This window comes from Nerophis lumbriciformis, linkage group LG31 (genome assembly GCF_033978685.3).
Source record: "Nerophis lumbriciformis linkage group LG31, RoL_Nlum_v2.1, whole genome shotgun sequence".
Lineage (NCBI taxonomy): Eukaryota > Metazoa > Chordata > Actinopteri > Syngnathiformes > Syngnathidae > Nerophis > Nerophis lumbriciformis.
The window spans coordinates 16,572,599-16,589,411 of NC_084578.2; the positions used below are offsets into that span (position 1 = coordinate 16,572,599).

Sequence of the window (16,813 nt, forward strand, 5' to 3'; positions counted from 1 at the left end):
TGAGTACCAAAACTCGGTTCCTTAATGGCACCGGTACCAGGGTAAATGGTAGCAACCGTAATTTCCGGTGTATAAACCGGGGTAGGAAGAGGAGATTATGCCGAGTTACAAGCACTGTATTTTGGTAAAATTGTAAATGAACACAAGCAACTCTGTAAATATGTTATTGTAATATGTGTCCATAATAGAAGTTTTGTGACCAATATATGTACAGATGATTAAAATATTGAATAGCATTATTTATAGTTAACTTAAAATTAATCACGATTAATACCAGAGAGATACTATTTTTCATCATTAGTAAGTTTACTAAAGAAAGATAATTTTAAAGATTTAATAACTACAACTGGACAATTTGTTTTAAACAACTGTTTATTCAACGTTATGCTTTTTTAAACAGCTCCACACCAAAGGGACATGAACACATTTTTATTGACAATAAAAAAAAAAAGACCTGCAGTGCATTGGTGTATCTCTGACAGAATTTCAATTCCTGCTGTAGGAGCACTTGAGTTCAGAAGAGGAGCTACACTCCCGGGTTTAGATACCAGTTTCGCGCATTCATAAAACAAAATATGGATTGTTACGATCATGGTTTGATTGTCAAAGATGCTTGGTAATGCAGTCTGTGATATTTCTTCCTGAATAAACGCTTCTGATATTCTGTACATGACGTGAATTTACCATGAATTGATTTACGTGGACCCCGATTTAACAAGTTGAAAAACTTATTCGGGTGTTACCATTTAGTGGTCAATTGTACGGAATATGTACTGTACTATCTACTAATAAAAGTTTCAATCAATCAATCAAAAATGTGTGGCATGAGGTAATGGTATTAATATCGCTGCATGACCCTGTCTTAATCTCCTCAATTTATTATTAAAGTGTGATATTCCGCCTGCTAAACATTCTGTAATGAGGGACTGTCAGCCAGAACATATTATAAAATAAAATAAACATTATTTCAGCCAGTCACAACATGTTCCGCCCTAATTTCATTATCTGATGTACGAGCATTTATTAAGGTAGAAATATCACATCTTTGACAAAGTATGATCACAGTGTAAGCCTTTTTTTTTCATTTTGGTCAGTGTAGTTGGACCGGATGTGATGAGTAGCGCTTTTCATAAACCTTTCAAAAAAATGTAAGGCTTTAAAGGAAATTATAGTTAACTCATTAACAATGACAGCCCTAGTACAAAATAAAAACAAATAAAAAAATTGGGTGGGTGAGGCTTATAAGCAGATGTGCTATATAACCCGGATATTATAGTAGTTAATAAAGTGCTGTAAAGTTAGCAGAATAACAATGAGGCAGGATGACACCAGTCATCCTGCCTCATTTTTAAATGGCATGAACATAACAGCTGTAGTACAGACTGATGTAATCTACATTTTCAACACCTCCTTAGACTTCTTTTCCCCCCCAGGCTGGCTCAAACTCAGCATGCAGATGCTATTGCCTCGTACAGAAGTTCTTAGTCTCAATGGGACTTTCCTGAGTAAATAAAGGTTAAAAACATGAAAAAAAAAAAAAAAAGCTTGCAAAAAAACTACATATAGTATGTAAAATATGGAGTGAAAACTCCACAAACACACAAAAATGTGTTTACTCACGCCCAATGATTAGCAAGTAAAATGTATTATTTTCTTCAACTAATATACACTATTTGCAAGTTTTCAAAAATTATTTGCAAAAATGTTTTCCCGCAAGTATAAAAACTATTTTCTGCAATTACATTTTTTTTTCTTTAGTTAAAAGCAAAATGTCCAAGTATAAAAACTAGAGATGTCCGATAATGGCTTTTTTTGCCGATATCCGATATTCCGATATTGTCCAACACTTAATTACCGATTCCGTTATCAACCGATACCTATATATACAGTCGTGGAATTAACACATTATTATGTCTAATTTTGTTGTCATGCCCCGCTGGATGCATTAAACAATGTAACAAGGTTTTCCAAAATAAATAAGCTCAAGTTATGGAAAAAATGGCAACATGGCACTGCCATATTTATTATTGAAGTCACAAATTGCATTCTTTTTTTTAACATGCCTCAAAACAGCAGCTTGGAATTTGGGAGGTTGAGGTGGGCGGGGTTGGGGGGGGGGGCAGAGTTAAGGAGGGTGGGGGGATAGCAGGGGGTGTAGATTGTAGCGTCCCGGAAGAGTTAGTGCTGCAAGGGGTTGTGGGTATTTGTTCTGTTGTGTTTATGTTGTGTTACGGTGCGGATGTTCTCCTGAAATGTGTTTGTCATTCTTGTTTGGTGTGGGTTCACAGTGTGGCGCATATTTGTAACAGTGTTAAAGTTGTTTATACGGCCACCCTCAGTGTGACCTGTATGGCTATTGACCAAGTATGCCTGGCATTCACTTGTGTGTGTGAAAAGCCGTAGATATTATGTGATTGGGCCGACACGCAAAGGCAGTGCCTTTAAAGTTTATTGGCGCTCTGTACTTCTCCCTACATCCGTGTACCACTCCGTACAGCGGCGTTTTAAAAAGTCATAAATTTTACTTTTTGAAACCGAGAATTTCGGCAGTCCGGTATTATCGGACAACTTTAGTTTTTATACCTGCAAATCTTTTTTAAATGCAGAATGGTGCTGAGGTTTTTTTATTGAAGAAATTTGTTTTGTATTACTTACAAATCGATGCGCGCGAACAAAAATATTTGTATGTGTTTGTGGAGTTTTGGCAGTTATTTTACTCCATAGTAAAAACTGTGTGCTTTGTTGTTGTTTTTAACTACCGGTCTGGGCTTTGTTTAGGCACCGACACTGTTATAAAAGTACCGACTCAGCACCAATATTGGCTAATAATATACCCAACCTTAATAATAAAAGGGAAAAGTTCATTAAAAAGGCCAAAAGTGACGTTGTTCTTTCTCAGTACGTATTCTTTCACTTCTTCTTTTTGTACAGTATTAATATAGGAATACGTACTTACCCCTGAATCGTACTAAGACGAAGACAGCCTGTATAGAATTGTGGTTACTTGTATCCATGCATGAATAATTCATTCAAATTACCAAATGCCAGAACAACAATTGAGTTTAGGGCTCTTTAGGAATAAAAACATAAACATAAAGGGTAATGGTGGCTGTGAATTAGCCTGCCAGCAGTCTCTAGGGGGGCAATGAGGCAGACACGGTTAGGCCATAACGATATCATAAAAAATAGGTTAGTCAGTAAATTGGTTAGGTAACACAAGCTGAATATCTAGAAAACATTATAGAGCATGTGTCTCCAAACTACAGCCCGCGGGGCAAGTGCGGTCTGCCAGCGTCTTCAATTTGGCCCCCGAGATGGCAGGAGTTCAATAAACAAAATGGCCAGGAGCGGAGTATTCATATATTATATACAAATATCTGCAGTCGGAAGGCTGCCATTTTGTCAACATCTGGTGGCCAACGAAACATTAACTTAGACATTAATGTAGTTGTAGAAGAACACAGCACAGCATTTAGTTAGATGATCCAATCCAAACAACCTTCCCTAGTCATGGTGCAGGAAACATTTTTTTATCAACCAACACAATAATCCAACAAGCATGGTCACATATAACACAACCTGTTCACTGAACTTTGTATATATTATAGAAAAATGTCTAATCGACATAAAAAATGTACAAAACCCAAAACCAGTGAAGTTGGCACGTTGTGTAAATCGTATATAAAAACAGAATATAATGATTTGCAAATCCTTTTCAACCTATATTCAATTGAATAGACTGCAAAGACAAGATATTTAATGTTGAAACTTTTTTTTTTGCAAATAATTATTAACTTAGAATTTAATGGCAGCAACACATTGCAAAAAAAGTTGGCGCAGGGGCATTTTTACCACTGTGTTACATGGCCTTTCCTTTTAACAACACTCAGTAAACGTTTGGGAACTGAAGAGACCAATTTTTTAAGCTTTTCAGGTGGAATCTATTCCCATTCTTGCTTGATGTACAGCTTAAATTTTTCAATAGTTCAGGGTCTCAGTTGTGGTATTTTACGCTTTATAATGCGCCACACGGCGTTTCTGGATTTTGTTGATAAATGGCTTTTGCTTTGCATAGTAGAGCTTTAACTTGCACTTACACATGTAGCGACGAACTGTATTTAGTGACAGTGGTTTTCTGAAGTGTTCCTGAGCCCATGTGGTGATATCCTTTAGAGATTGATGTCGGTTTTTGATACAGTGCCGTCTGAGGGATCGAAGGTCACGGTCATTAAATGTTGGTTTCCGGCCATGCCGCTTACGTGGAGTGATTTCTCCAGATTCTCTGAACCTTTTGATGATATTATGGACCGTAGATGTTGAAATCCCTAAATTTCTTGCAGTTGCACTTTGAGAAACGTTGTTCTTAAACTGTTTTACTATTTGCTCACGCAGTTGTGGACAAAGGGGTGTACCTCGCCCCATCCTTTCTTGTGAAAGACTGAGCATTTTTTGGGAAGCTGTTTTTATACCCAATCATGGCACCCACCTGTTCCCAATTAGCCTGCACACCTGCGGGATGTTCCAAATAAGTGTTTGATGAGCATTTCTCAACTTTATCAGTATTTATTGCCACCTTTCCCAACTTCTTTGTCACGTGTTGCTGGCATCAAATTGTAAAGTTAATGATTATTTGCACAAAAAAAAATGTTTATCAGTTTGAACATCAAATATGTTGTCTTTGTAGCATATTCAACTGAATATGGGTTGAAAATGATTTGCAAATCATTGTATTCCATTTATATTTACATCTAACACAATTTCCCAACTCATATGGAAAAGGGGTTTGTATATAGTTACTTTGCATGACAAATTTTTAGTCCCAATGCGGCCCCCAAGTCAAAAAGTTTGGACACCCCTGTAATAGAGGGATGACACAACTGTTAAGGAACCCAATGAAAATATTGCCTTGATAAACATGAGGATAATTGAGGTTGTTTTGCCGTTTATGTTGGGATAAAGTGGCAACCAACTTACCAACATTATCCCACAGCATGTCACAATTCTACAGTCAAATGAGTCACACTGAGCATTGTTCCCCTCATTACTGAATGCCGATCAAGACAAGACTTGATGCATGCACTTAAATCTCAATCCCTTGTTGAAAGACCCTGATGGCACTATTCAGGGGCGTCACTAGCTTTTAAGGACAGGGGGGGGCTTAGCCCCCAGGAGATGCACAGGACGCGAGCGAACGTAGCGCACGAGCACAAAACTTCACAAACGGCTAACAAAGACTTAGAAATGATTCATTGTTATTACTATTATTTAAAAAATGCACGGGACGAAATGAAATGCTCCCCGGGACGATGTCTTTTAACCATTTTTTTTCTTTTTTTTTTAATGTATTTATTAATTTGACATTTTATATTAAATGTCTTGGTTTTTCCTCCCTCTGAAAATCCTATGAAATGTTTAACAAGCCATTCTATAACAATACAACAGCTATTAATGTAACAATACAATAAAACAAATATATTTAATGTTTTTTTTTCATTGTTTTAACATTAGACTAATGTATATTACTTTATATAGATTCTACAAGAGTGATGTGGGCATTTTCTATATGAACAAGTCCAAGGACCGCAGGCAAGGTCGCAGAGAAAATGCGGACTGGATTTTGAGGGATGTGGGCATTTTCTATATGAACAAGTGGAATGGATTGGATACCGACACACTAAAGGGGCTCTCTTCCTTAAAGTACCAATGATTGTCTCACACACACACACACACACTAGGTGTGGTGAAATGTGTCCTCTGCATTTGACCCATCCCCTTGTTCACCCCCTGGGAGGTGAGGGGAGCAGTGGGCAGCAGCGGTGCCGCGCCCAGGAATCATTTTTGGTGATTTACGCTATGAAGTGAGGGGAAACTGAGTGAATAATGACAGGTTATATGATTAATTTATTTAAACTCATATTTGGGCCACTTTATAATGAATATGTCGGCATGTATTTGTTAAAAAAAAAAAAATATATATATATATATATATATATATATATAACACCAAATTATTTAGGGGGGCTTAAGAACATTTTAGGGGGGCTTGAGCCCCCCTAAAATAGGCCTAACAACACCAATGGCACCATTACAACATCAAGATTATTGTATTCTGAGGTTTTTAAAAAGCTGCTCCAGAGCAACACGCTGAAAAAGTGTTTTTACAGGTTGCAAGACTGTGGAGAATGTGGTGGGTGGGCATTTAAACATCTATTAAATACCAGCCTCAAATAGCTAAAAGAAATGAGTCAAAAGCAAGCGGAAAGAATGGCGACATGATTACATACAGTAAGTGGATAAATGGATTCCCATGGTGTGTAATTATCCATCCTGACAGAGTAGAGTAGAGGTTTTGGGGATTCAAATGAGTAACAAAGCAAAGAGTGACAACAAGGAATGGGGAAGTCTGAGGGGTCCCTTGATATTTTAGCCGTTCTAAAAATAACCTTGCCGAAGCAGAGATATGGAAGGGGAGTAAAGAAAAGGTGGGAAAAACACATTGGCAACAGGAGGTGAAAGTAAGCCTTTAACGAGGAGTGCACAATTTTTACTGTAATAATAACTACACTATAACATAGGTGAGTGAGTTAATTAGGTGTTAAATCACACCAACAATTGTCGGGCCGATTTTAGGAATTATGACGTCACACCAATAAATATGATAACATTGTAGGGTTGTCCCGATACCAATATTTTAGTACCCGTACCAAAATGCATTTTGATACTTTTCTAAATAAGGGGGACCACAAAAAATGGCATTATTGACTTTATTTTAACAAAAAATATATGACTTGACTTGACTTTATTAATTCATGCTTGCAGTGGAGCCAGGGCCCCACTGAAAAAACAGCTGAACTTTACAATGAATATCAAACAAACAAAAAATTTAAAAAAAATTAAAAGAACAGACAGTATTTTATATTAAAAAAATATTTTCAGGGCAACAGCAGCATGGAAACTATTAGTATTCTGGTATGTGACTGTATTACTTATTTAATTAGATAGTGTCATTATACAGTTTATTTGCAGTATACAGGGTAGAGTTTTTAAGTCTCTTTGTCTTGGCTGTCTTACAGTACATTAAACATATGTTTATTATTGCAATCGAAGAACAATTTTGTCCTTAAATAAAATAGTGAACATACTAGACAACTTGTCTTTTAGTAGTAAGTAAGCAAACAAAGACTCCTAATTAGTCTGCTGATGTATGCAGTACAATATTGTGTCATTTTTCATTCGATTTTGTCAAAATAATGAGGGACAAGCTTTAAAAATGGATTATTAATCCACTTGTTCATTTACTGTTAATATCTGCTTATTTTCCGTTTCAACGTGTTCTATCTACACTTCTGTTAAAATGTAATAACTTATTATTCTGTTGTTTGGATACTTTACATTAGTTATGGATGATACCACAAATTTAGGTATTGATCCGATACCAAGTAGTTACGGGATCATACATTAGTCATATTCAAAGTCCTCATGTGTCCAGGCATGTATTTCCTGAGTTTATAAACATATGAATTTTTAAAAAAAAGGGAAAAAAGTGTGACGATAAAAAATAATCGATGTAATCATAGTAGTATCGACTAGATAGGCTATTGTACTTGGTGTAATTACAGTGGATGTCAGGTGTAGATCCACCCATGGCATTTGTTTACATTGTGAAGCAGGTGAGCTACGGTATGCAGTGAAGCATGTTTAGCTATTCCTCGTCCTGCAGGGATGATACTTGTAAGAAACTTAATTTATTTGTCGCCATGGAGACGAGGATTAGTGATTTAGAAGTAGCTAAAACACTGCAGACTGCGGATGGACGTTCGCCGCTAGCTAGCTAGCCATGTCTTAAAGCACCTTTTCCTAAGGGCGTTTCAGTGTTATCTTTAGTTTTTAGGCCAAAATGCGTCCGTTCTCCCTTTTCTGTCTAGACACCTTGTCTGCTTGTAAGTACTCTGTGATTGTGCGCTGCCGCACATGCTCCTCTGCTCGCAAAACCAGCAATGTCATGATGTGACGACGCGCTGTCATGCCCAGGAAACCGGTACTTTTCAAACAAAGTATACCGTATTTTTCGGACTATAAGTCGCAGCTTTTTCATAATTTGGGCGGGGGTGCGACTTATACTCAGGAGCAGCTTATGTGTGAAATTATTAACACATTACCGTAAAATATCAAATATAATATTATTTAGCTCATTCACGTAAGAGACTAGACTTATAAGATTTCAAGGGATTTAGCGATTAGGAGTAACAGATTGTTTGGTAAACGTATAGCATGTTCTATATGTTATAGTTATTTGAATGACTCTCACCATAACATGTTACGTTAACATACCAGGCACGTTCTCAGTTGGTTATTTATGCCTCATATAACGTACACTTATTCAGCCTGTTGTTCACTATTCTTTATTTATTTTAAATTGCATTTCAAATGTCTATTCTTGGTGTTGGGTTTTATCAAATACATTTCCCAAAAAAATGCGACTTATTACTCCAGTGCGACTTATATGTTTTTTTCCTTCTTTATTATGCATTTTCGGGCGGTGCGACTTATACTCCGGAGCGACTTATAGTCCGAAAAATACGGTAGTATTGTTTTTGATTCATTAGTACCGCGATACTATACCAGTACCGGTATATGGTACAACCCTATAACAGTGAAAAATAAATAATGCTGTTGGTGGGTTAAGGTGAACAAAACCATCACTCCTACCTCATAGGATGTCCTAAACTTCCCCTGAGCTCAGAATGTAAACAAACACGGATTTTGATCGTGCGGGACTCCTTTAGAAGACGACAGGCCGCGTGCCAATCAAACCACATCAAAACTGACCGGACAAATGGAACATGGCTGGTATTATTACCACCGTGCATACTTGCCAACCTTGAGACCTCCGATTACAGGAGGTGGGGGTGGGGTGGGGTGGGGGGTTGGGGCATGGTTAAGAGGGGAGGAGTATATTTACAGCTAGAATTCACCAAGTCAAGTATTTCATATATATATATATATATATAGTATATACTATATATATATATATATATATATATATATATAAATATAAGAAATACTTGACTTTCAGTGAATTCTAGCTATATATATATATATATATATATATATATATACATTTTGTTTATATATATATATATATATATATATATATATATATATATATATATGTATATGTCTATGTATATATATATATATATATATATATATATATATATATATATATATATATATATATATATATATATATATATATATATAAAAACCCACATAAGAAACCAAGAACTCGCCCTCGATCATTCTACAGTTATAACGTGATTGGGCAGGCACGCTGTTTATATTGTGGGAAAGCGGACGTGAAAACAAACTGTCGACACGTCACTCAGGTCCGCATGGAGCTGGAGGGGGCGTGGCCTCCAGCTCCGCCTGAATTTCGGGGGATTTTCGGGAAAAAATTTGTCCCGGGAGGTTTTCGGGAGAGGCGCTGAATTTCGGGAGTCTCCCGGAAAATCCGGGAGGGTTGGCAAGTATGCCACCGTGCCTCGAAAACCCATGAAGATGCTTGTGCCGCTAGAAAAGCTAATCAAAGCCAGCCGTAAAGAAAAGCCATTAACCGTTGCCACTAGAGATGTACGATAATGGCTTTTTTGCCGATATCCGATATTCCGATTTTGTCCAACTCTTAATTACCGATTCCGATATCAACCGACAGTATGCGGCCCAACATGGCACTGCCATATTAATTATTGAAGTCACAAAGTGCATTATTTTTTTTTAACATGCCTCAAAACAGCAGCTTGGAATTTGGGACATGCTCTCCCTGAGAGAGCATGAGGAGGTTGAGGTGGGCGAGGTTGGGGGGGGGGGTATATTGTAGCGTCCTGGAAGAGTTAGTGCTGCAAGGGGTTCTGTGTATTTGTTCTGTTGTGTTTATGTTGTCATTCTTGTTTGGTGTGGGTTCACAGTGTGGCGCATATTTGTAACAGTGTTAAAGTTGTTTATGCGGCCACCCTCTGTGTGACCTGTATGGCTGTTGACCAAGTATGCGTGCATTCATTTGTGTGTGTGAAAAGCCGTAGATAATATGTGACTGGGCCGGCACGCAAAGGCAGTGCCTTTAAGGTTTATTGGCGCTCTGTACTTCCCCCTACATCCGTGTACACAGCGGCGTTTTATAAAGTCATAAATTTTACTTTTTGAAACCGATAACGATAATTTTGAACCCGATACCGATAATTTCCGATATTACATTTTAAAGCATTTATCGGCCGATAATATCAGCAGTCTGATATTATCGGACATCTCTAGTTGCCACCGGTGCTGCGTACGAAAAGTGCAAAAAGCTCGCCAGAGATGACCTTAGGGCCCAAGAATTCTGCAATTTTCTCATGGAAATGATGGCTCAGGATGGCTGCAGACACTGGGCCTGGAACCACGCATTGTACTTATAAACCCTGGTTATTTTCCAGATGATTGTTTGCTAGCAAAAATACGACGTGACTGCCCTACTCCTGCACACATTGAGTGGGACTCCATATGAGGCTTGGGCAATATTCCAAATTAAATTGGAAATGTTACCTGTAATTCCATTTCAATACCATACATTTGAATTGAGGTTGCAAACAGGAAAGAAAATTGCAATTCAAATATTAATCGAAGGAAGTAGAAGTGAAATTCAATGGAATTCCAATTGATAATTCCAGAATCCTGCATTACAGTATATGCCTCACATGACATGACTGACATAGGTCATAAAAATAGTATTAGTGCAGTAGGAAAGAGATTCATATCGTCCCATTCCTGGGTAGAGGAAAAGGGGGGTTAATCATTGTGCAATGCAGTCTGCTGGAAATAATGGAAAGCACCACTCTACATAGCAACTGACGCTGTTGTCAAAGTTAGAATTGCCACAAAACACATTTTAAGTCGGAACGGGTCGAGGATGGTTTGTCGTGATCCCAATATGCAGAGCACAGCGGGAGACAGCGTGCAGGTAAAAAGGTATGTAACGCTTTAACCAAAAATTAACAAAAGGCATGTCCCGCTAGGAAAAGGCACTGAAGCATAGGGATGGCTATGTAAAACAAAAAGTAAAACTGAACTGGCTACAAAGTCAACAAAAAAAGAATGCTGGACGACAGCAAAAACTTACAGCGTGTGGAGCAAAGACAGCGTCCACAAAGCACATCCGTACATGACATGACAATCAACAATTTCCCCACAAAGAAGGATAGCGTACGCACAACTGAAATAGTCTTGATTGCGAAAACAAAGCCTGTGACGAATGGGGCCATAAAAATCCCCTTCCTACTCTATAAACCTAAAGAATATTTTACTTTTCATTACAGCTATTACCGTATTTTCCGCACCATAAGGCGCCCTGGGTTAAAAGCCGCGCCTTCAATGAACGGCATATTTCAAAACTTTGTCCACCTATAAGCCGCCCGGTGTTGTAAGCCGCATCTAACTGCGCTAAAGGAATGTCAAAAAAAACAGTCAGATAGGTCAGTCAAACTTTAATAATATATTAAAAACCAGCGTTCTAACAACTCTGTTCACTCCCAAAATGTACGCAAATGTGCAATCACAAACATAGTAAAATTCAAAATAGTGCAGAGCAATAGCAACATAATGTTGCTCGAACGTTAATGTCACAACACACAAAATAAACATAGCGCTCACTTTCTGAAGTTATTCTTCATTCATAAATCCCTCGAATTATTCTCCTTCGTTGTCCGAATTGAAAAGTTGGGCGAATGTGAGATCCAAAATGTCGTCTGGCGCTGTCTCCCTGCCTTGGTGAACGTCACGTGTGTTCGCCTTCTGTCATCCACTGTTCCCACGCAGTTAGCAGTCTAGCTTCGAATGCCCTGTTGACACCAATATCTAGCGGCTGGAGGTCTTTTGTCAATCCACCCGGAATGACGGCGAGTATTGAATTAAGCGCGTAAGCGTGTCTCTTAATGTGATGTTATGAGCTAGCAAATATAACAACTACACTACCCAGCATGCAACGATAGTGACGAGCATGCGCGGTAGCCCTGAGAAGCGTTGTATGCTGGGAGTTAGAATGTGGTTATGAGCACGCTGTGAGTAAACGTTGAGAACTCAGTTAACACGCCTCGTCTGCATTATTTATAATTAGACAGACAACACACTTAATAGGAGCCATTTTGGGGTCTTTACATAAACACACAAATGGAAATGAAAGGTCACATATCCCAGCATGCACCGCGCGCTTCTTCTACGGGGAAAAAAGATGGCGGCTGTTTACCGAAGTTGCGAGACCGAAACTTTATGAAAATGAATCTTAATATTTATCCATATATAAAGTGCACCGGGTTATAAGGCGCACTGTCAGCTTTTGAGAAAATTTGTGGTTTTTAGGTGCGCCTTATAGTGCGGAAAATACGGTAATTAAATTAATAGAAAATGAAAGCTTCTTCTCTAAAACAGATTATTTAATTTGGTGTATTATAACTTTTAAATGATGAAAAATGGTGGACATTTTCATTTGTACAAAAATTACTTTTAGTTAAAAAATTAAGTTAATATTACGAATGCACAAAACTCGACCGAGGGACAAGTATGGAGAAAATAACGTCACACAAAATATTTTGTTATACAATGAAAATACTATTTCATCTGCTTCATCAAGTTCCCTTTGATGTCAGGTAAATAAAATACTAAAATAAATAAAAACTGCAAAAAAAAATGTTCTCAATTCCGCCAGGGACATAGGTTCCTAGATAGTTAGAGAACCACACAATCTGCAACAACACTACAAACGAACCCTGCATTGCTCTCTGTCTTTACAGATTGGTTTTTTTGGTACTCATTAGTCATTTCTGTCCTTTCACAGACATGGCAACAGTCCCAAAAATATCTCAAGTCGTGCAAGGTTTTGGAGCGGTTCATTATCCCATTGCTTCATTTGTAAGTCAATTTGAGTGGGCACATGGTGCATTAAAATAAAATGTTAAAAACTCACTCTTGCGTGGTTAGAGAGACAGCCGTTGGATTGTCCAATCTTTTGCAGTCAACCTGTAAGAAATAAGAAAATATTTATTTAACACATGGCTATCATATTTTTAATGAAAATTAAATAAAAGTGTCACTATGTTCTATGCAGATTGTACACAGTCAGTTGAGTTCATACAGCAATGACAAAGTGCCGAAATATGTCTTCATCGCAAATCAGGGTCTCGGCCAGGGTTTGGCAACCCAAAATTTTGTCAAAAGGAGTGGTCGATAACTCAACCAGAAGCTTGCCAGAAGCTTGTGGGTGGCTACCAAAAATGCTTTATTGCAGTGAAACTTGCCAAGGGACATGTAACCAAATATTAATATTGCTGTATGTATACTTTTGACCCAGCAGATTTGGTCACATTTTCAGTAGACTCATAATAAATTCATAAAAGAACCAAACTTCATGAATAATTTTTGTGACCAACAAGCAAAGGGGTTGGCAACCCGAAACGTTGAAAGAGCCATATTGGACCAAAAATACAAAAAACAAATATGTCTGGTGCCGCAAAAAATGAAAAGCCGTATACAAGTCTTATAATGGAGGCAACACATGACGTAAGTGTTTATACTAGCTATAATAGCCTACTACCAAAATGACTATGTGTCGCAGGCTGAAGCAAATCCTCGTTGACAGTAATGTTGAAATGTAATATTTATTCTACATTTTTACAACATTAAAAACCATTAGTAAATCAGATGCTACTCAGAAGGTAAGATAACTCCTGGAAATTACTGCCTTTAATGGCCAAAAGGTATAGATGTGTGTGTCCAAGTTAAAGGAAACGGCAGGCTGTCTCCTTCTAATGGACTGTGGAGGGAGATGTGGCCAGCGCTGCCTGCAGGAGCACTAGGTAATGTTTGCTGTGGTCTGGAACAACATGGCACACAAACAACTATCTGAAATGCAGCCAATATTACATACAGATAATGTGTCATGAGACGTGCAAAATGAAATTATATACAAAGAGGATAAAAGTAAAGGATATTAAATGAGCCCAAATATACCTACAAATGAGGCATAATGATGCAATATGTACATACAGCTAGCCTAAATAGCATGTTAGCATTGATTAGTTTGCAGTCATTTTGCTCCGTAGTAAGTCTTTGCTGTCGTCCAGCATTCTGTTTCTGTTTACTTTGTAGCCAGTTCAGTTTTACTTTCATTCTGCATAGCCTTCCCTAAGCTTCAATGCCTTTTCTTAGGGGCACTCACCTTTTGTTTATTTTTGGTTCAAGCATTAGACACATTTTTACCTGCACACTGCCTCCCGCTGTTTTCGACATCTACAAAGCAGTTAGCTACCGGCTGCCACCTACTGATATGGAAGAGTATTACACAGTTACTCTGCCGAGCTCTAGACAGCACCGACACTCAACAACAACACATAATTTGCAGACTAAAATTACTGATTTGCACAGTGGTTGAAAAACACTGGTTTAATGGATACAACGAAACACCATTAGGCATATAAAGTCAACTTGCTTTTCTACTCTGCTGGTACTTTAAAAGTTTTCAAAACGTTAACACAGAATTTCTAACAGGCAGCGCTAAATCTCTTTGTGGCGGTCCAAGTGTATCCATGGCGGGCCACGGCAAAATGATGAATGTATGGGAAACACTGGCACATATGACTTGGGCTCCTCTGAAAATAGGTCAACAAAAAGCCATTATTGTTACCTGGCAACAACAAGTGAGAACACCTCACAGTTAGCAAGTCCAAATTGTGCCCAAGGGGTCATTATTTGGTGTTGGCGCCATTGTACAGTAAGACTGTTGTGGGCATGGAATTCAATAGCAAGTTGCAACTGGAATCTGCTTCCGCGCCTCCATGATGACATCATCGACAAAATGAATGATCTTGCTACACACTTGTGTTGACAGCTTTTTAAATACCAATGGCTGTCTGCTGACAAACTATATCAACATACAAACTGTTCGTGAATTACTCTCAAGTATGTTAAAGTTTCATTTTTACGGAATTGTCCCTTGTAAAGATGTACTGCAATACAAACAGTTGCTGAAATGTGAGAAGTGTACTCACTTTTGTGAGACAATGTAGTCATATGTAAAGTGCCGAGTGTTTTAGATGCATTTAAATATTGCAGCTTATTTAGAGATACCTTATCGGTAATTTGAAATATAGTATAGTATGTCACTAAAAAAAATACTACCAACATCTCAAATTATGTACAGGGCAAATCTGCAGTCATCCGAAATAGGCCCAAACTCCAAGTTATGCGTCCCAGCTAAAGTTCTTGAAAAGTTTTTAAATGGACAACTTAAATCATTCTTTGGTCTGCTTTCACAACATCAATCCGGTTTTAGAAAGAGACATAGTGCCATAACCTCTGCTATCAAAGTCGTGAATTACATGATTGAGGCTAGATTGCAATGGATATTGTGCAAAAGCATTTGATATGGTCGACCATATCATTTTGGCAGACAGACTGCACAGAATTGGCATATCTCAGCATAAAGTGTTTTTGTAATTACCTGTCCAATGCCTTGCCTTTCCTTCCTGTATTAAAAGGTGTACCTCAGGGTTCCATATTAGGTCCATTGTTGTATTCCATCTATGTAAATAATCTCTGTGATAATGTGTCGGATGCAATGTTCCCTCTAAGGTGCGCGCCTGTGCAATTGCGCACTGCTCAAGCGTCCTCTGCGCACGGCAAATCTATGCCACGCACAAAATCAAATAAAAAAATAAGCGCATAACAATTTTCGACACGACACGGACACGACAGAGAAAACAGTTTTCGTCATCATTGATCAAATATTGTAACGTCTGTCGAGACGCTTTGAGGACATGAATTCCATCGATCACTTTACTGAGCAAAACTCTTTATTGTCGGCCATAAACATCACCAAAACATTAGTAAAAAAAATTATATCTAACAAAACTGGTCATTGTCTGCAGTACAAACCAGACTAAAAGCAACTTTGTTATATCAACAGCAGCCGCTCGCTCTTACTCACTTGCGCCAACACATGCACATATGGCACTTAGCCAGTGATGCGTTTACAGCCACACAAAAAGTCGGACAACTCCAACACCACACATAAAGTGTAGTTACAGGTCGTTACACTATGATTTACCAATCAAATGTGTGCTTATTCTAGTGTCAGAGTCGGGACTCGGGGTGAACCGCTCGCCTGTGTATCGGTTGGGAACATCCCTGCGCTGCTGACCCGTCTCCGCTCGGGATGGTTTCCTGCTGACCCCACTATGGACTGGACTCTCACAATATTATTTCAGACCCACTCGACATCCATTGCATTAGGTCTCCCCTAGAGGGGGGGGTTACCCACATATGTGGTCCTCTCTAAGGTTTCTCATAGTCATTCACATCGACGTCCCACTGGGGTGAGTTTTTCCTTGCCCTTATGTGGGCTCTGTACCGAGGATGTCGTTGTGGCTTGTGCAGCCCTTTGAGACACTTGTGATTTAGGGCTATATAAATAAACATTGATTGATTTATTAGGAATCTTAATTTATAAATATTAATCATGAAATGAAGTGAAGTGAAGTGAATTATATTTATATAGCGCTTTTCTCTAGTGACTCAAAGCGCTTTACATAGTGAAACCCAATACCTAAGTTACATTTAAACCAGTGTGAGTGGCACTGGGAGCAGGTGGGTAAAGTGTCTTGCCCAAGGACACAACAGCAGTGACTAGGATGGCGGAAGCGGGGATCAAACCTGCAACCCTCAAGTTGCTGGCACGGCCACTCTACCAACCGAGCTATACCGCCCCAAATGCTGTTAGTATATTAAA

The 16,813-nt window shown here is 38.4% G+C and overlaps 1 protein-coding gene across 2 annotated transcripts in view; it reads right to left on the reverse strand.

Moving 5' to 3' along the window:
* Positions 1–16,813, reverse strand: part of adarb1b (adenosine deaminase RNA specific B1b) — a 330,371-nt gene that overhangs the window by 210,996 nt on the left and 102,562 nt on the right. For both annotated transcript variants that reach the window (XM_061926523.1, XM_061926524.1), the window contains exon 2: positions 12,995–13,047. The gene's annotated coding sequence lies outside the window, so the exon portion shown is untranslated. The remainder of the gene's footprint in view (positions 1–12,994; positions 13,048–16,813) is intronic.